The sequence below is a fragment of the Zea mays genome, chromosome 10, assembly GCF_902167145.1.
Source record: "Zea mays cultivar B73 chromosome 10, Zm-B73-REFERENCE-NAM-5.0, whole genome shotgun sequence".
Taxonomy (NCBI): domain Eukaryota; kingdom Viridiplantae; phylum Streptophyta; class Magnoliopsida; order Poales; family Poaceae; genus Zea; species Zea mays.
In genome coordinates, this window is record NC_050105.1 from 49851481 (window position 1) to 49872652 (window position 21172).

Genomic DNA, 21172 nt, shown 5'->3' on the forward strand with positions numbered 1-21172 from the left:
CTAGGCGACTTTCACTTCTGCCTTCGACCAATCTTCTACAGTGGGACATTCATGGTGTTGCTCTACTGCATATATGTTCAGAGCAGCCTTATATTTTAGGGCTTCATTTAGCATATCATAGGTTGCATTCCAACAATGTGGAACATCAAGAATCAGCCCTGGTTTACTTCTAAGATCCAATGTTTGAACAATAGAATTGAAGATATGCAAACGAGATGGTGTAGATATCATGACCTTGATAATGTCCCTCACCTTCTCGACTGCATTTGGAATGACCTTTAGTCCAACTTGAACCATGATGTTGAGCACATGAGAAGAACACCTCACATGGAGGTGTTCACCACTGAAAAACATCTTACTGCCCAAAGCATCTCGCATATCTTTCATTGCTCTATTGTTTACACTAGTATTATACAAAGTCAGGGTAAACAAATCACCAACCAATCCCCACTCTAGCAAACAAGAGGTAATACCATCTTGCACAGCATAAGATGTATGTGGGAAGGAAATCTTCTTGAATGCAATAATCTATTTGTGCAACTCAAAATCTTCACTAATGAAATGTGCTGTTACACCAAGATATCCAAGGTTTTGGTTAGAGGACCAAAGATTAGCAGTCAAACTAACATGAGATTTCAACTTTTAAACTGCTTAGTTAACTACAACTTATCCTCTTCATACAACAAGATACATTCTTAACGGACAATTTGTTGACCGACTAATCGAAAAGATGGTTGACAGTAATTTATCATTTCTTTCCAGGATGGATCTTCACACTTTCGAAATGAAATCTCTGCGCTGAGGAAGTACTTGGCTATTAGACCACGAAAGACTACTGGGTCGAAAACATGACCATCGTCAGGCTTTGTTTTTTGGGTCACTAAGAACCTTTGTCTCTCTTCTTGTGGAATTGCATGCAATACAAGAAATGTGCCTATTCAGATGAGTTGTGCCTTTACCCGCAACAGAAGATAAGTGGACCATACAATATTTGCAGACTGCCTTCTCTTTCCCATCTACTACCTCTGTATCAACGTAATCCCAAACTTTAGCCCTTCTTTTTGATAATCTGCTTGATTGATCAGTTGATGCAGCCTCATCAATTTCTGGAGCTGATGAAACCCTCTCCATGGACTAGGATGCAAGATCATCAATTAGAAATCGTTACACAAGTAATAAGTGAGGTACGCGCCTAGGGAATAAATAGACCATTATAAAATAAGAAACTGCAACTAGCATCGAAGAACAACTAGAAAACAATTGTGGCTGAATACTATATTTATCTAATCATGCTACTCTGATTTCTTTAACGCAATGGCAAGTCAAAGTGAATAAAGAAAAACAAATGTCTTGATAAACAAACCTACTGATCAATTGCTATGATCACTTGTACACTACAAGCATTATTAAGTTAGCTCTAAAAAGAAGCAAAACATTGTTTGCACACTACCCACCACACTATGGCTAATTTTTTACAATAACTGGTAGCTAATCCTGTCCCTGGATTATCGCAGCATGCTTGGATATCCGAATAATAGCAGTACAACGTTAAAGCACTACATGTCTACATTAGGTGATATGTTGTTTCCTAGCGATTTATTTTACTTGCAAACTGGCCATGTTTTAATAATAACCTTTGAAGCAATGCTTCCGAGAATAACCTTTGAAGAAAGTATCCCAAACCTAGACTCTTTTTATAGAGAGAATATTAAATCTCAATCACATCGTGCTTGTTTAATAATAAAAAAAGAAAACTGGTGAACATGTACATATACTACGGTTTACCACAATTTAATTTAGTGATAAGAAAAAACCGGAAAAAATCAGTCAAGAGACGAGAAGCTAGCAGTAGAGGGTAGGGTGGGACAGCCGGACAGAACAACATTACCGTCGAAGCACCTGAGGATCTGGGCCACTTCCTCGTTGATGCTCGGGCTTCTCGGTCGATGTAGAGATCTGGGCCGCTGTCTGCTTGGTCGCGAGGTCCTCCGTGGTAGGGGTAGGCGAGCAGTGTGTCCACAGGGTCGCCGCCTATAGATGTCACGCCGCCTTCCTACGAGCATCGCACTATCCGAAGATGAAGAACACACGGGTTGCAGAGGACCCACCTCCGTGCTCCTTGGGCTGCACCCTTTTGTTCGATCCAAACGTACATTTGGGCCATGTTTGGTCACAGATCCATGCTCATTCTTTTATTAGAATGGCCCGATCCAACTCTACCCTAATTAGTGAAAAACCCAAAAATAATCCAAATTGTTTAGCCCATGGGTTTGAAGGCCCTTTGTGCCACGAGTTTGTATGGCCCATTGCGAGGCCTACCTACCTTTGCATATGATGTGGACAATCCTTGTATTGATAAGGATGTGATGTTCCCAGATGTGGATGCATGCAAGTATGCAGTAACTCATCATGCTATTTTACATGATTATGCTTATAAGACAGTTAAGAAGTGCAAGAAAAGGTTTAGAAGCAAGTGCAAGAGAGCATATAAGGGTTGTAAGTGGCTGTTTTTTGCATCAACAAGCAAGAAATACATTGGGTGTATGGTAATTTAACTCGTTAATTATGCATCTTATATATATTTGCATTAATTAGGATCACATACAATGGCTACAAATGATGAGCCTTGTATTGTTCTGTTGTAGGTTAAGCTAAATGGACCAGAACACACATGTGGTTCAGTTAATAAATGTGGTGATACAGTGGCATCACATACATGGGTAGCTGAAAGAATAGTTGATTGGTTGAGGGAGACACCTACACTTGGGGCTAAAAACTTGCAACATGAACTTCTAAAGAAGTACAAGATGGCTATCCCATACGATAGAACTTTTAGAGGTAAAGAGAAGGCTCTTGACATGATATATGGAGCGTGGTATGATAGCTATGACTTATTTTCTACATATAGAGATGAGCTTTGTAAAGCAATGTCTAGAAGTGTTGTTGAGATAGATACAGAAAATCATAAGGGAGACAGGTGTTTTAGAAGATTCTTTGTTGCTTTGAAACCATGTATTGATGTATTTTTGCAAGGATGTATGTTGGGGACTTGTTCTCATATGCTATGAGTTAAGAAAAAGGCAACACAAAATGTTAAAGGTCAAAGACCTTCGTCTTTCGAAGCATTATCTCCCTTAGGATATAATGATCTTCAGACGAAGGTTATGAAGGGCATACCTTCATCATTTTAGTATGTAATAATGAAAATAGAAACAAATGAAACATAGAAAATAACATGAACAATCACATTAAATCGTCAGATTATTTATATTATCATTATCTAATCATGGACAAACATTAATAACAGTAAATTACATTTGTACCTTCGGCTTGACAGAAGGTATGAATTCAAGAGTGACGTGCGAATGAATACCAGTCAGCGTGAACAGTACATGGGTATTGTTCACCTATTTATAGGCACGGTATGCAACCCAGTCAAAATTACATTTATGTCCTTAATAACTAATTATAAACATGACACAAGTTATCATGGACTAAACGGTCTTTTCCTCTTTAAGTCGGTGTTGCCCTTCATCTCAAGGCGTGTCGTCATGCCGAAGCTTCCTGGATTGTAGCTTCGGCATATACCTTCGCATTATGTCTTCTTGCATATCGTCCTGCCGAAGGTGTTTTTGCTTAGAGGACCTTCGACGAACAAGAAGGCCCCCAACAATACCCTTCGCGGTGCTAGATCGTTTTTCGTAACGAGCTCGATCCGCGAAAAATCTCAAAGGCTTCGGAATGCCGAAGGTCCGAAAAACACCTTCCCTGAGCTCGTTGCCGAGAAACGATTAAAATACTCCAAGCGTCGGGTGGTCCACCGTTCAGCAGATACAAGCGATCTAGCGGTTCACCTTCCAAGGGCCGAGCGATCCACCGTTCAGCGAGCGTAGGCGATTTGGCGATTCACCTTCCCACCTGCACCACTATATAAACAGATGGGTTGGTGCAGAGTTAGCACAACATTCATTGCCATTGCACTGTTGTGCTGTTAAAAAATTTAACCATAGACGAAGCTTTTTCACCGCGCTCTCAAGCGAACACTTCATCATTTAGAGTTAACTTCGTCAAAAGAGTGAGCTTCGTCAAAACTGCAAAAAGAAACATCAACTTCGTAAAAACCGCAAAAAATCCATCAGATGGCCAGAGTGTGTTCGACTGCAAGGGTGACTCGTGAAGGAGAAGAGACCGAGGTCACCGATACAGCACCAATTTCCGAAGTCATGAGACAATCAGGTCTAGTTGTGATAGAGGGAACTACTGACGAAGGTACCCCGGTCTCGAAGCTGAACAGACCGTCGCTGAAGAAGAAGATATTGAAGAGGATGAAGAAGATTATAGTATTTTGATCCCAACCAAACCCAGCCATCTAGATTTTGAGAAATCTACTATGTCTGAAGCTGACATGCCCATGATGATGAAGCTGGGCTACTTTGGGGAAGCTGAAAGGAAACTTGTCCGATTTGCCGGAGAAGAGACCACCCCAGCACCGAAGGATGATGAAGTAGTGGTTTTCAAGAGTTTTTTGAGAGCTGGATTGCGACTTCCTCTGAACGAGATGATAGGGGAAGTCTTGAAAAAATTCGAAATATATCTTCATCAGTTGACCCCTAACGCCATTGTTAGACTTAGTGTCTTCATCTGGGCCCTCCGAAGCCAAGGGATGAGCCCAGATGCTGAAGCATTCTGCCGAGTGCATGAATTGCACTACCAGACGAAGGCCAGGGCAGACGGTCTTCATGAAAATTTTGGTTGCTACAATTTTGTCTATCGCAAGGATATGAAGGCTCCAGTTCTCAGTTATCGCACCAAATGGCCAACTGGCTAGAAAGGTGAATGGTTTTACATCAAGGCTGATGAGAAGAAGAGGGGGAAACTGATGACGATGGTCATGTGCCCGCTGTCCTTAAACTTCGGAATGACGAGGCCCCTGTGCAACATGCAGCTAGGGTCAGCATGCCAGCTGGTCGAGGTAGAATTCATGGTAGTTGTTGAACAAATCGGCACCAGGGACTTGTTGCAGGAATACCTAGCCAACCGAATGTATCCAACGTCAAGTGACTAGGGGATGCCGAAGATGAAGGCAACAAAGAAGAAATATGAACTTGTTCAATTACCTTATCGCTTCAAATTTGAAAAACAGTTCAAGCAACCTTGCCAAGAATGGCTAGAAATGATTGAAACTATGTGTAATGAAATACTGGGAAACTATACCAAAAAGGAAGACCAATTGATAACAGCAGCCTTCGGCACCCGGCCAAAACGAAGGTTAAACTGGGTAATGGATGCTCTAAAATTTGAATACCCTGATTATGAGCAACTTAGCAAGGGTGCCGAAGGGAAAAAAGGAAAAGGATTGTTAGCGTTCTGAACAGACAAGCTGCCAGAATGGTGAAGGAGGATGAGAAGATTTCAAAGAAGAGAAAATCCACTCCTGAGCCGAAGGTGGCAGCTTTGAAGAAAAGAAAAGCTGCAACTCCAGAGCCGAAGGTGACCGAGGTAGAAGAGGAGACTCCTTCGACACCTCCTGCTGCCAAAGTGGCAGAAATTTTAAAGGTAATGACTGAATCTCTACCTATCAAGCTGCTAAGTCCTCTGGGACTAGAACTGACGAAGCTTTTACAGAAGAAGGAAGCCTTCGGCTACAAAAAAGGTGGATGAGCAGAAAAAGCGAAGGATCGGTACTATAATGGAAGCCATTGAACGGACGCCACCATCGGCCTCGGCCACTGCCGAAGCAAATATTTCTGTCGAAGCTGCAGCTGCCACCGAAGCTGCCAACTTGGAGAGCACACTATCTGGAATTGATAAATTGCTATTGGGTATGCCTCCAGAAGAAACAGCTGCAGCTGCAGAAAAGGTCATGGCCCCAATGCCTGACAAAGGAAAGAAAAATGCCGATGTTGCTTCGGAGGAAAGAAACTTCGACCTTCGGAACCTGGTCGGGCAAGAACTACCTGAGGCCGAAAAGAAGGAGCTACAGGAATATGGAATTTCCTATGGCTACCAGCCAGGAGCCATGCTCTTTAGTGGGATCGATGAAGAGGCTTTAGGATGCGTTCGCGACAGCACCGAGGCAAAGATAATCGGCCCTCTATCGAAGAGTGTCGGTTTTCCGAAGCTCGAAGCTGATATTAGCAGCTACCGGCGACAACATATCATCGACAGTTTGTTTTATTCCAACTTCAAGGTAAAATTCTTGTGATGAAGAAATTTTTTCTTTTTTTTATTTTTGCGATGAAGAAAATTTGCTGATGAAGGTTTATTTCTACAGAGTATGTTGCTAATCAAAGCACTGCAAAATGCAGCAATACCTCGAAGACAAAAAGAACGAAATTATAATCGAGGGCTTAGAAAACAAAATTAAAGACTACAAAGCTTCTCTTGAGAAGAAGGATTTCCTGCTTCGGGCAATGGAGGGTTCCCTTGCAGAAGCCCAAGCCAAAAATACTAGATTAAACAGGGAACTTCTCCAAAAAATCAAAGAGCTTCGAACAAGAGAGAAAGGACTTGCAGACAAAATACGAAGCTGAAGTTGTCGAAAATACAAAGCTGCAACAATCTTTGAAAGAGTTTCGGAACATGTGTTTGGGTTTTGGCAGCCGCTGCGTACAACGATTGAAAAAAGTTTTCAACTCAGTTGGAGCCAGTGCTGAAAAATTTACCGCTTCGGTCGAAAACATATCAAGCACCTTCGAACACATTGAAGGCGAAGTCGAGGCGCTTGATGAAGTAATAGCGGGACACGGTGATTTCTGTGCCCTGTTAGCCTCTCGCGGCATAGCTGCAGCATTTCTGAAAGCTGGTTGTACGCACGCAAAAATTGTGAATAGACCAACCTTCAGCCTATCTTCAACAAATTTGGTTGATATCCCTAGCGAAGCTTGGAGCATAGGGAGCAGATTTATAACACAAATTTGGGTGAAGGGTGGTCGGGATTTGGCTGGTGACGAGGCCCGAAGCTTGCTTAAGCCGATATGAAACTTATACCTGTTGCTTACCTTTTCTTGTAATTACTTTTTACCTTATACGGCTTTGTTGTGTGTAGGATGATGATGCCGAAGATTAATAGTCCGAAGCACATTCCGAAGGCTACTGAAGCCGTTTTTTAGGCCTGCCTGCATAGATCTTAGAAGCATTTGTATTATCTTTGTAAAAGACATTGTAATCGAGAATTAAACATTACTCTATATATTTGTCTATACCTTGTAATATATTTTTACCTTTCCATCCATGTATAAATTGCTTTGTTGTGGACGAAACTTGTCTATTTTCAGCCGAAGGCGAAAAACACCTTCCCTTCTTTTCGTACACAACGAAGCATATGCTTGCTTCTTCATGCTCATCGAAGCATTGTTATCAAAGCTGAAGTATCTGTTTGTGCTTCATGTTATGATGATGATGATCCTACGAATGTCTACATGAATGTATATGAATGCAATGAATGATGTAATGTAATGTGCAAATGAATGTCCCGAACACACACACGAAACCACACCTAGACTCTGCATCCCTTTAGGAACGACTTTTGAGTCTTTTAAGCTCTGCATCCCCTTAGGAACGACTTTTGAGCTTCTTCACCTTCTATTTTGGTGGCATTTAAGTTCCGCATCCCCTTAGGAACGACTTTTGAACTTCTTCACCTTATATTTCGGTGGTATTTGGCTCTGCATTCCCTTTGGAACGACTTTTGAGTAGAAAACTTACTCTGCGCTCCCTTAGGAACGACTTTTGCATCTTCATCAAATTTTTAGCTCTGCATTCCCTTAGGTACGACTTTTGAGCAAAAAAACTTACGCTGCGCTCCTTTAGGAATGACTTTTTTGCAGCTTCGTCATGCTCTGCATCCCCTTGGGGACGTCTTTTGAGCTTCTCCCTGTTTTTCTTTTTGCATTCGATGGTGCAGGCTCAAATTTTACATATTACATCTTTAGGGGATTTGGCCCTCGTAGGGCTAAATAAGAATGAAAAATTATAAGCTATGGCCCCATTAAAAACCTTTCTCCCCTCTTGAATGGAAAAGGGTGTCATAGAAAAAAATGAAAAAGATTACATCAAATTACATATAGTATCGCCGAAGCTCATCCGCATTCCAAGATTTGGGTATGTCGTTGCCGTCCATATCCTTCAATCTATAAGAACTGGGTCTTGACGAAGATACTACTAGAAAAGGACCTTCCCACTTCAGTTGCAACTTGCCCACTGTATCTGGGTTGGTCACTCTCCGAAGCACCAGATGCCCTGGCTTGATGTTTTTCAATCGAACTTTTCTATCACGCCACTTTATTGTTTCGGACTGATATTTGTTGATGTGCTCTATAGCCTAAAGTCTGGTCCCTTCTATAGTATCTTTTGTTACTTGATAATCAGCTTCGTCTTTTGCCGAAGTTATTGTTCTTATTGACCCTGTCTTTGCTTCTTCTGGAGTTATTGCTTCGTCACCAAATAAGAGCTTGAAGGGTGTAAATCCTGTTGACCTTGACGCAGTTGTGTTGTGGCTCCACACCACTTTAATCAGCTCGTCTGGCCACTTTCCTCTGGGATGGTTGAAGATTAGCTTCATTATTCCTGTCATTATAATACCATTTGCTCTTTCTACCAGCCCATTTGATTCTGGATGCCTAACTGATGCAAAATGAATCTTCGTACCAATTCGGTCACAAAAATCTTTGAATGCTTCGGCATCAAATTGTGGACCATTGTCCACAGTTATTGCCTTCGGCACACCGAAGCGACAAACAATATTTTGCCAGAAGAATTTTTGGACTGTGACCGAAGTTATTGTAGCTAAGGGCTTCGCCTCAATCCACTTGGAAAAATATTCTACTGCTACTACAACATACTTCAAGTTGCCCTGTGCTGGTGGGAGTGGACCCAACAAATCTAAGCCCCATCTTTGCAATGGCCATGTTGGTTGTATTAAGTGGGTCAGTGACGAAGGTTGTTTCTGGTCTCTTGCACATTTTTGACAATTTTCGCACTTTTGAACCAGGTCTGCTGCATCCGAAGTTGCCTTCAGCCAATAAAATCCTTGTCTGAAAACCTTTCCCAGCAAAGGCCTAGACCCAATGTGAGATCCACACAAACCTGCATGTATTTCCTTCATCAGCTCTATACCTTCGGTTCTGGATAAACACTTGAGAAGTCGAGAGCAGACTCCATGTTTGTATAACTCCCCTTCTATTATGACATATGGTCTTGTCCTTGCTTCCATTCTTTTATTATAAACTTCATCATCCGAAAGACAGTTACATTGGAGGAAAGATATGATTTCAGTCCTCCAATCATCACTATGTACAAGTGATATTGCAAGCACTGCTCTCTCTCCAGAAGTTCAATCGAAGGTGCTTTTATTGTCTCAAAGAATACTTCCGAAGGTAGAGGGAGCCCCTGTGCCACTGATTTGGCTAGCAGATCTGCATGCTCATTTTCCCCCCTTGGAATATTTTTTACAGAAAAACCTTCGAAAGAAGCCTCCAACCTTCGGACTGTGTCCAAATATTTTTCAAGCTTCGGATCCCTTGTCTTACTGCTTTTGTCTACATGGCCAGCAATGACCTGAGAATCAGTTTTAATGACTGCTCTTATTATTCCCATTGCTTTTAGCTTCTAAAGGCCCAAAAGAAGGGCTTCGTACTCAGCAATGTTATTTGTACAACTAAAGTCCAGTCTTGTTGCATAGCATGTTTTGACTTTAGAGGGCGCTACTAGGACAACAGTTGATCCTGCGCCGAAGGTTCCCCAAGAACCATCATAGAAGACTGTCCAGGCTTCGGCGTCTTTTGTTACTTCTTCCTGAGCCCCTGACGTCTAATCAGCGATGAAATCTGCTAACGCCTAGGACTTAATTGAGAACCTATGTACATAGTCAATAGAGAATTCATTGAGCTCGGTAGCCCATTTTCCGATCCTCCTAGTAGCTTCTCTATTCCTCATTATGTCCTTCAAAGGTTGTGATGAAGGGACAATTATATGATATGCTTGAAAATAATGCCGAAGCTTCCTCGAGGCCATCAACACAGCATATAATACCTTCTCCAATTCTGTATAATTTTTCTTTGATAAGCTTAGAACTTCGGAGACGAAATATACTGGTGCTTGTCTTTTGACTTGACCATCTTGCTTCTCTTGTACAAGTGCCACACTGAATGCAGAGTGAGAAGCTGCTACATATAGGAGTAACGGAGCCCCTGGCGAAGGTGGAGTTAGAGTTGTCAAGTCTATCAAGTATTGCTTTAACTCTTCGAAAGCCCTTTGTTGAGCCGGACCCCATTGGAAAACTTCGGCTGACTTTAGTATTTCAAAGAATGGTAGATTCTTTTCTGCTGATCTGGATATAAATCTATTCAACGATGCCAGCCTTCCTGCCAATCGTTGGGCCCCCTTCTTTGAATTTGGCGGCTCCATCCGAAGGATAACTTTGATCTTATTTGGGTTAGCTTCAATTCCCTTTGTTGATACCAGACATCCAAGGAACTTGCCCTTGTTTACTCCAAAAACACACTTTTCTGGATTTAATTTCAGACCAACTTGCCTGAAATTGGCAAATGTTTCTTGCAAGTCAGCAATATGATTCTCTTTCTTCATGCTTTTTACTATGATGTCATCAACATAAGTCAGCACATTCCTGCCTATTTGAGAGTGAAGGACCTTGGTTGTCATTCTGCTGAAGCTTCCTCCAGCATTCTTGAGCCCCTAAGGCATCCAAAGGTAGCAATAAGTACCACTGGGAGTTATGAAGCTAGTCTTTGGCTCATCTTCCTTCTTCATCCAAATTTGATGATAACCTGAATAGCAGTCCAGTAAACTCATGAGCTCCGAAGAAGCTGCTGCATCTACAAGGGTGTCTATTCTTGGTAATGGGAACTCGTCCTCTGGACATGCTTTGTTGAGATCTGTGAAATCAATACACATTCTCCATTTGTCATTAGCCTTCTTTACCATAATAGTGTTGGCTAGCCATTCTGGATATGTTACTTCTCTGATAACACCAGCACTGAGAAGTCTCTTTACTTCGTTCCGAGCACCTTCTGCTTTATCATCAGACATCTTCCTACATCTTTGCTTCCTTGGCCTAAAAGATGGATCCACATTAAGTGAATGCTCGATGACATCTCTGTTGACACCACAAAGATCATTGGTTGTCCAAGCAAAGACATCTTTGTTGTTGAACAAAAATCTTAGCAGAGTCTTTTCTTGCTCATCGGAAAGCTGAGATCCCAGTAGTACCCTTTGATTTGCTATATCTTCACATAGGAGCATAGGCTTCGGCTGATCTGCCGAAGCAGCCTTCTCTCTCTTATGCTTATATTGTTGACAAGCTTCGGCTCCATCTATGTTGTGGATTGCCTTTGAATCTGTCCAACTCCCTTCAGCTTTTCTGGCAGCTTCTTGACTTCCATGAACAACAATGGGCCCTTGTTCCGAAGGTATCTTCATGCATAAGTATGCTGGATGAAGTATGGCTTCGAAGGCATTAAGCGTCCCTGGACCAATGATTGCATTGTATGGGTAATCCATGTCAACAATGTCAAAGATAACCTGCTTAGACCTTATGTTATGAACATAACCGAAGGTAACCGACATTGTGATTTTACCAAGTGCCACAATCTGTCTTCCTTCGAAGCCACAAAGAGGGTGTGTAGCATCATGAATTTTGTCCTCTGGCTCTTGCATCTGCCTGAAAGCCTTTGCAAATATGATGTCCGCTGCACTGCTTGTGTCAACCGGAACATTGTGGACCAAAAATCCTTTGATGACACATGATATAACCATAGCATCGTTGTGAGGATAATCTTTGAGCTAAAGATCCTCCTGGGAGAAAGTGATTGGGATGTGGGACCACTTGGATCTGACGAAGGGTCCTTGCACCCCAACATGCTGCACTCTTCTTTGCGCTTCCTTCTTCTGCTTCTTGTTGGGAGCACCAGCATCGTAACCGAAGGTGCTTCGGTTTGATTGTTGAACGAAGCCATCAGCTCAACAGTGGAAGTGAGTTCACCGGAGGTGGGCGCCAATGTTGGGGACTTGTTCTCAAATGCTATGAGTTAAGAACAAGGCAACACAAAATGTTAATGGTCAAAGACCTTCGTCTTTCGAAGCATTATCTCCCTTAGGATATAATATCTTCAAATGTAGGTTATGAAGGACATACCTTCATCATTTCAGTATGTAATAATGAAAATGGAAACATATGAAACATAGAAAATAACATGAACAATCACATTAAATCGTCAGATTATTTATATTCTCATTATCTAATCATGGACAAACATTAATAACAGTAAATTACATTTGTACCTTTGGCTTGACAGAAGGTATGAATTCAAGAGTGACGTGCGAATGAATAACGGTCAGTGTGAACAGTATAGGGATACTATTCACCTATTTATAGGCACAGGATGCAACCTGGTCAAATTTACATTTATGTCCTTAATAACTAATTATAAACATGACACAAGTTATCATGGACTAAACGGTCTTTTCCTCTTTAAGTCGGTGTTGCCCTTCGTCTCAAGGCGTGTCGTCATGCCGAAGCTTCCTAGATTGTAGCTTCGGCATATACCTTCGCGTTATGTCTTCTTGCATATCGTCCTGCTGAAGGTGTTTTTGCTTAGAGGACCTTCGGCGAAGAAGAAGGCCCCCAACAATGTAGATTGTACATTGCAATGGATTCCACTCACTTGACAGGAAGATCAAGAGGGCAACTAGCAGCTACCGTTGCAGTGGACGACAATAATTGCCTTTTTCTAGTGGCTTTTGGAGTAATTGAGACAGAATCAATTGAAAGTTGGACATGGTTTGTCCAAAATTTGAAACAATCAATTATTACTCCTATGGGATTGGTTATTAGTATAGATGCGGGTAAATTTGAGTTCATTCGTTTGTCACTTCAGTTAACTACAATCTTTTGCTTTTACATGAGTTGCTAACACCTAATATGTTTTGGGCAAGGGGATAGGGGTTATTGTAGATGTTGTCTACACATGAGTGGAACACAAAGAGTGTATGAGATACTTATGGAAGAATATGAAGACGTATTTTGGCCCTTTGTTTTCTCAAAATATATGGGCAGATGCTAAGGCCCGTACAATTGACAGGTTCGACTACCACATGAGAAAGATAGAGGAGAAGAGTCCTAATGTGATAGCCTAGCTAGATGAAATTTATCCATATGTGTGTTCTAGAAGCAAATTTGGAGAGGATTGCAAGGTAGATTACATCAATAAAAACCTTTCTTAATCTTTCAATAGTGGGTATCCAAAACCAAAGTGTTTTAGATTGTTGACATGCTTGATAAAATAAGACAAATGATTATTAGAAAATTTAAGTTGAGACACAAAATGGGTGGGGAAATGAAGGGTAGGATAATCCCATCTATTATTAGTACTCTCAATGAACATAGCAAGGCAATCAAGGATCATGAGGTGTTAAGATGTAGAGATGGCACAACTGAAGTGATTGTTTCCACCATTAGACACTCAGTTAGTTTAGAACAAATGACATGTAGTGCAGATCTTGGCAAGTGAAAGGAAAACCATGCAGTCATGCTCTATCTTTCATTGCAACACACAATAGGGATTTGGAGATGGATGATTATGTCCATGAGTTATACTCAGTAGAGATGTTTAGAAAGGCATATGCAAGTGTTTTGCCTCCGATGACATCAAAGCATCTTTGGTCACAAGTGGATTTAGGCTATAAAATTAAGAAGCCTAAATTGAGAAGAAAACCTGGAAGACCAAGAGTAGCCAGGATAATGGCATCCGGGGAGCTAAGCAAGAAGAGGAAAAGAGAGTGTACTGAATGTCATGAATTAGGCCATACTGCTAAGTATGGTCAAGGTGGTCCTACATCTAGTCAAAAGAAGATGAGGTTGTCATCAAATGATCCCAATGCTATTGGATCTACATCCAAGTAAGTTATGCATTGATGTTTACTAGTCAAGTGCCCGTACATTGCAACGACAAACAAAATATTCGACAAAATATTAGCGCAAAATGATTACGTAAAAACAAATACCACATATTATCAATCTCAATCTTATAAATTCTCTGGCAACAACCAATAAGAATTTCAGGGGGCAGGTCGCGGGGAGGGCGCGGGAGGCGGTGTGGGGAGGGAGGTTGGGAACGAAGATGATGTGGGCCTGAAGGGAGGCTGTATAGAGAAGTGCATAGGACAGCGAGTTGATTTGTAGCATTTCGGGGGGTATTTGTAAAATTAATCCATATTATTGACAGCTTTGGTTATATCAACAACTATCCAAATTACTGCTTTTGTTTATATGAACATTTTAGTATGACGTCCGGGGCTGTTGGGTGAGCGCAAAATGCGTAGACAGCAGGTGGACGAGGATGGCGGTCGTGGCATGCACGGACGCTGTTGGAGCAGACACGGCAAGGATGGAGCATGGCCTGGATTTCGAGAGGCTACGGTTGGAGCGCCCGCGGGCGAGGATGGCGCCCACGGTTGGAGCACCCACGGTTACCGGTGGGTTCATGGCCAGTGGAGGGGGTTCGAGATTTCCGGCGTTTGTGCCGGTTGCAAGCTACACGGTAATGGAGGCGTGGCGGAGACGGCGTGGGGAGGGAGGTCTTGGGGAGGCGACGGGCGGAGCAGGGAAGTGGGGAGGGAGGTCGTGGGGAGATCCGGACGAGCCGAGGCAGCGTGGGGAGGGAGGGCACGGGGAGGCGTCGTGGGGAGGGAGGTTGGGGACGAATATGGTGTGGGCCCAGAGGGAGGCGGGATAGAGAAGTGTGTAGGACATCGGGTTGATTCGAAGAATTTTAGGGGGTATTTGTGAAAAATGACGCGGGACACCCTTGAAACTTGTGCTTTAATATAGTAGAGATTTCTTGGTTGGTCACCATCGTATTTATTAACGCAGTTCTCTAATTTGAAATGAAGTGCAACTACTGGTGTAAATGATACTGGTAATGGTGGAGGGGAAGCAACTCCTATAGGAGGTAGAGGAAGTGGAAGAGGAAGAGGAGGAAGAAGAGGAATAGGGAGGATTGATGAATGGTTTTGTTGGGGGTATGCTTCGTCGCCGAAGGTCCTGTAAGAAGAAACACCTTCGGAAGATCAACACAGAAGTGAAACCAAAGCTACCATCCGGGGAGCTTCGGCATAGTGACACGCCTTGAGACGAAGGGTGGCACCACCTTAAAGATGAAAAGACCGATTGGCCCATGATAATCTTTGTCATGATTGTAATTAGTTATAAAGGACATGAATGTAAATCTATACAGGCTACGTCCTGTGCCTATAAATAGATGAACAGTACCCCTGTACTGTTCACGCTGACTGGTATTCACTTGCACGTCATCTGAATTTTCACCTTCTGTCAAGCCGAAGGTACAAATGTAACTCAATATTGTTCATATTTGTTCATGATATAGTAAAAATATTTTGATGATGTCGTATGATTATTCACATTATTTTCCATGTTTCATATGCCTATACTTTCATTGTTATAATACTATGACGATGAAGGTATGTCCTTCATGACCTTCGTCTGAAGATCATTATATCCGAAGGGAGATAATGCTTCGAAGGACGAAGGTCTTTGACCATTAATATTTTGTGTTGCCTTGTTCTTATCTCATAGCATTTGAGAACAAGTCCCCAACATTGGCGCCCACCTCCAGTGAACTCACTTCCACTCTTGAGCTGATGGCTTCGTTCAACAACCAAGCCGTAGCACCTTCGGCTACGAAGCTGGTGCTCCCGATAACAGGCGGCTCAAGTTTAGAGCCGACTAACAAGAATCAGAAGAAGGAAGCACAGAGAAGGATGCAACATGTTGGGTGTGCAGGGACCCTTCATCAAGTCAAAATGGTCCCACATCCCAATCACCTTCTCCCAGGAGGACTTTCAGCTAAAAGATTACCCTCACAATGATGCTATGGTCATATCTTGTGTCATCAAGGGATTTCTGGTCCATAATGTTCTGGTTTATATAGGCAATGCAGCGGATATCATATTTGCTAAGGCTTTCAGACAGATGCAAGAATCAGAGGACAAGATCCATGATGCTACACATCCTCTATGTGGCTTCGGAGGAAGGCAAATTGTAGCACTTGGCAAAATCACAATGCCGGTAACCTTCGGTTTTGTTCACAACACAAGAACTGAATAGGTTGTGTTTGATATTGTTGACATGGAATACCCCTACAATGCAATCATTGGTCATGGGACACTTAATGCTTTCGAAGCAATACTTCCTCCAGCATATCTATGCATGAAGATACCTTCAGAACAAGGGCCCATTGCTATTCATGGGAGTCAGGAAGCTGCTAGGAAAGCCAAAGGAAACTGGATAGATTCAAAGGCAATTCATAACATAGATGGAGTCGAAGCCTGTGAACAGTACAAATACAAAAGAGAGAAGGCTGCTTCGGCGGATCAGCCGAAGCCTATGCTCCTATGTGAAGACATAGTAGAGCAAAAAGTACTGATGGGGTCTCAGCTATCTAAAGACCAAGAGAAAACTTTGATAAGATTTTTATTCAACAACAAAGATGTCTTTGCTTGGTCAGCCAATGATCTCTGCAGTGTCAACAGAGATGTGATTGAACACTCACTCAATGTGGACCCATCCTTCAGGCCAAGAAAGCAAAGGCTTCGGAAAATGTCTGATGATAAAGCCGAAGGTGCTCGGAATGAAGTGAAAAGGCTTCTCAGTGCCGGTGTTATCAGAGAGGTAAAATACCCAGAGTGGTTAGCCAATACTGTCATGGTGAAGAAGGTCAATGGCAAATGGAGAATGTGCATTGACTTCACAGATCTTAACAAGGCATGCCCAAAAGACGAATTCCCGCTACCAAGAATAGACTCTCTTGTAGATGCAGCAGCTTCTTCAGACCTCATGAGTCTATTGGATTGTTATTCAGGCTATCATCAAATCTGGATGAAGAAGGAAGATGAGCCGAAGACTAGCTTCATAACTCCCAGTGGCACCTATTGCTATCTTCGGATGCCTAAGGGGCTCAAGAATGCTGGAGGAATCTTCAGCAGAATGACAGCCAAGGTCCTTCATTCCCAGATAGGCAGAAATGTGCTGACCTATGTTGATGATATCATAGTAAAAAGCACGAAGCAATAAAATCATATTGCTGATTTGCAAGAAACATTTGCCTATTTCAGGCAAGCTGGCCTGAAACTAAATCCAGAAAAATGTATTTTTGGAGTGAAGAAAGGCAAGTTCCTTGGCTGTCTGGTATCAACGAAAGGAATTGAAGCTAACCCAAGTAAGATCGAAGCTATCCTTCGGATGGAGCCACCAAGCACGAAGAAAGGGGCTCAACGGCTGGCAGGAAGATTAGCATCATTAAACAGATTCATATCTCGATCAGCGGAAAGAAATCTGCCACTTTTTGAAACATTGAAATCAGCCGAAGTCTTTCAATGGGGGGCCGGCACATTAAAAAGCTTTTGAAGAGTTAAAACAATATTTGATTGATTTAACAACATTAACTCCACTTGTGCTAGGGGCTCCATTGCTCTTATATGTGGCAGCTTTGCATTCTGCAGTAAGTGTGGCACTGGTACAGGAGAAGCTAGATGGTCAGACTAAAAAGCAAGCTCTAATATACTTCGTCTCTAAAGTTCTAAGTCCATCAAAGAAAAGTTATACAGAATTAGAGAAGGTATTATATGTTGTGTTAATGGCCTCCAGAAAGCTTCGGCATTATTTTCAAGCATACCACATAATTGTTCCTTCATCACAACCTCTAAAGGACATCATGAGGAACAGAGAGGCTACTAGAAGAATTGGAAAATGGGCTGCAGAGCTTAATGAATTCACCATTGATTATGTGCATAGATCTTCAATTCAGTCCCAGGCGTTAGCAGACTTCATCGCTGATTGGACGCCAGGGGCTCATGAAGAAGAGATAAATAAAGATGCCGAAGCTTGGATAGTGTTCTGCGATGGTTCTTGGGGAACCTTCGGCACAGGAGCAGCTGCTGTTCTAGTAGCACCTTCAAAAGTCAGAACATGTTATGCAGCCAAGCTAGATTTTAGTTGTACAAATAATATTGCCGAATACGAAGCACTCTTGTTGGGCTTCGGAAGTTAAGGGCAATGGGAATAAGAAGGGTTATTCTGAAAACTGATTCTCAAGTCATTTCTGGCCATGTAGATAAAAGTAGCAAGGCAAGAGATCCGAAACTTGAAAAATATCTGGATACAATTCGAAGGTTGGAGGCTTCTTTCGAAGGTTTCTCTGTCAAAAACATTACAAGAGGCAAAAATGAGCATGCAGATCTGTTAGCCAAATCAGCGGCTTAGGGGCTCCCTCTACCTTCGGAAGTATTTTTTGAAACAATAAAGGCACCTTCGGTTGAACTCATGGAGAGAGCAGTGCTCGCCATTTCTCCAGTACATAGTGAAGATTGGAGGACTGAATCATATCTTTTCTCCAGGGTAACTGCCTCTCGGATGACGAAGTTTATAATAAAAGAATGGAAGCAAGAACAAGACCATATATCATAATAGAAGGGGAATTGTACAAGCATGGAGTTTGCTCCCCCTTCTCAAGTGTTTATCCAGAACCAAAGGTATAAAACTAATGAAGGAGATACATGCAGGATTGTGTGGATCTCATATTGGGTCTAGGCCTTTGCTGGGAAAGGTTTTTAGACAGGGATTTTACTGGCCGAAGGCAGCTTCGGATGCAGCAGATCTGGTCCAGAAGTGCGAACATTGTCAAAAATGTGCAAGGGACCAAAAACAACCTTCGTCATTAACTCAGTTAATACAACCAACTTGGCCATTGCAAAGATGAGGCCTGGACTTGTTAGGCCCACTTCCACCAGCACAAGGTAATTTGAAATATGTCGTGGTGGCGGTGGAATATTTTTCTAAGTGGATTGAAGCAAAGCCTTTGGCTACAATAACTTTAGCTACAGTCCAGAAACTCTTCTGGCAAAATATCGTTTGTCGCTTCGGCGTGCCGAAGGCTATAACTGTGGACAATGGAACACAGTTTGATGCCGAAACTTTCAAAGATTTCTGCGACCAGATTGGCATGAAGATTCATTTTGCATCAGTCAGGCACCTAGAGTCAAACTGGTTGGTCGAAAGAGCAAATGGTATTATAATGACGGGAGTAATGAAGTTAATCTTCAATCAACCCAGAGGATTATGGCCAGAAGAGTTGATTAAAGTGGTGTGGAGCCACAATACAACTATATCAAGGTCAATAGGTTTTACACCATTCAAGTTATTGTTTGGTGACGAAGCTATAACCCCAGAAGAAGCTAAGGTAGGGTCAATTAGAACAGTAGCTTCGACAGAGGATGGATCTGATTATTCTGTGGCAAAAGATGCTATAGAAGGGACCAGACTTCAGGCTATGGAGAATATCAATAAATATCAAGCTGAAACAATAAAATGACGTGACAGAAAAGTACGGCTGAAAAACATTAAGCCAGGGCATTTGGTACTTCGGAGAGTGACCAATCCAGACACAGTAGGCAAGCTACAGCTGAAGTGAGAAGGACCCTTTCTGGTGGTATCTTCGTCAAGACCCCGTTCTTACAGATTGAAGGATATGGACGGCAATGACATTCCTAGATCTTGGAATGCGGATGAGCTTCGATGATATTATGTGTAACTTGATGTATTCTTTTTCATTTTTCCTATGGCACCCTTTTCCTTTCCAAAGGGGAGAAAGGTTTTTAATGGGGCCATAGTTTGTAATTTTTTTCTTTCTTATCCAGCACTACGAGAGCAAAATCCCCCAAAAATATGTAACATATAAAATCTGAGCATGCACCATCGAGTGCAGAAAGAAAAAAAACAGGGAGAAGCTCGAAAGTCGTCCCTAAGGGGATGCAGAGCACGACGAAGCTAAAACAAGACGATGCTCTGATTGAGAATACGATGAATAAGCTTCAGCTATGGTCAAATTTTTCGGCAGCAAAACAGTGCAATAGTAATAAATATTGTGGTAACTTCACAACTATCAGTCTATTTATATAGTGTTGCATGTGGGAAGGTAAATCGTCAAGCCGCTCGCACACGCTGAGCAGTCGCCCGCACTCACTGAACGGTGGACCACAGTGTGCAAGAAGCTGGGTCACCAGATCGCGCGTACCCGTTGTATGATGGGAGCACCTCGCACTCGGAATATTTAATCGTTTCTCGACAACGAGCTCAGGGAAGGTGTTTTTCGGACCTTCGGCATCCCGAAGCCTAAGAGAATTTTTCACGGGTCGAGCTCGTTACGAAAAACGATGTGGCGCCGTGAAGGGGCTACTGTTGGGGGTATGCTTCGTCGCCGAAGGTCCTGTTAGAAGAAACACCTTCGGAAGATCAACATAGAAGCGAAACCGAAGCTACCATCCGGGGAGCTTCAGCATAGTGACATGCCTTGAAACGAAGGCTGGCACCGACTTAAAGATGAAAAGACCGATTGACCCATGATAATGTGTGTCATGATTGTAATCAGTTATAAAGGACATGGATGTAAATCTATACAGTCTGCGTCCTGTGCATATAAATAGATGAACAATACCCTTGTATTGTTCACGCTGACTGGTATTCACTTGCACGTCATCTGAATTTTCACCTTCTGTCAAGCTGAAGGTACAAATGTAACTCAATATTGTTCATATTGTTCATGATATAATAAAAATATTTTGATGATGTCGTATGATTATTCACATTATTTTCCATGTTTCATATGCCTATACTTTCATTGTTATAATATTGAGACGATGAAGGTATGTCCTTCATGACCTTCGTCTGAAGATCATTATATCCGAAGGGAGATAATGCTTCGAAGGACGAAGGTCTTTGACCATTAATATTTTGTGTTGTCTTGTTCTTGTCTCATAGCATTTGAGAACAAGTCTCCAACGGGTTTGGTCTTTGAAAGTGATCTATTTGTTATGTAAACATGACATGAAACATTGTGAAATGTTATGTTTTTGTGTTGGTGTATGACATTAATGCTGTTGAAATATTGTTGAATTTTTGTGTTTTGGTGCTGCTGAAAAATGTTGTCAAATTATTTCAGATTTCAAATGTTGAAAATGTTGTGCTGCTGGAATTTTTGTGCTGCTGAAAATCACATGGATTTTGTGCTGCTAAAAATTGCAGTTTTTTTTGTGCTGCTAAAATTACAGGGATTTTTGTGCTGCTGGAATTTTTGTGCGG

General features: G+C 42.1%; 1 pseudogene; it reads right to left on the reverse strand.

The window, feature by feature from the left end:
• Positions 1-767, reverse strand: LOC109942802 (zinc finger BED domain-containing protein RICESLEEPER 2-like; annotated as a pseudogene).
• Positions 768-21172: the final 20405 nt, after the last annotated feature.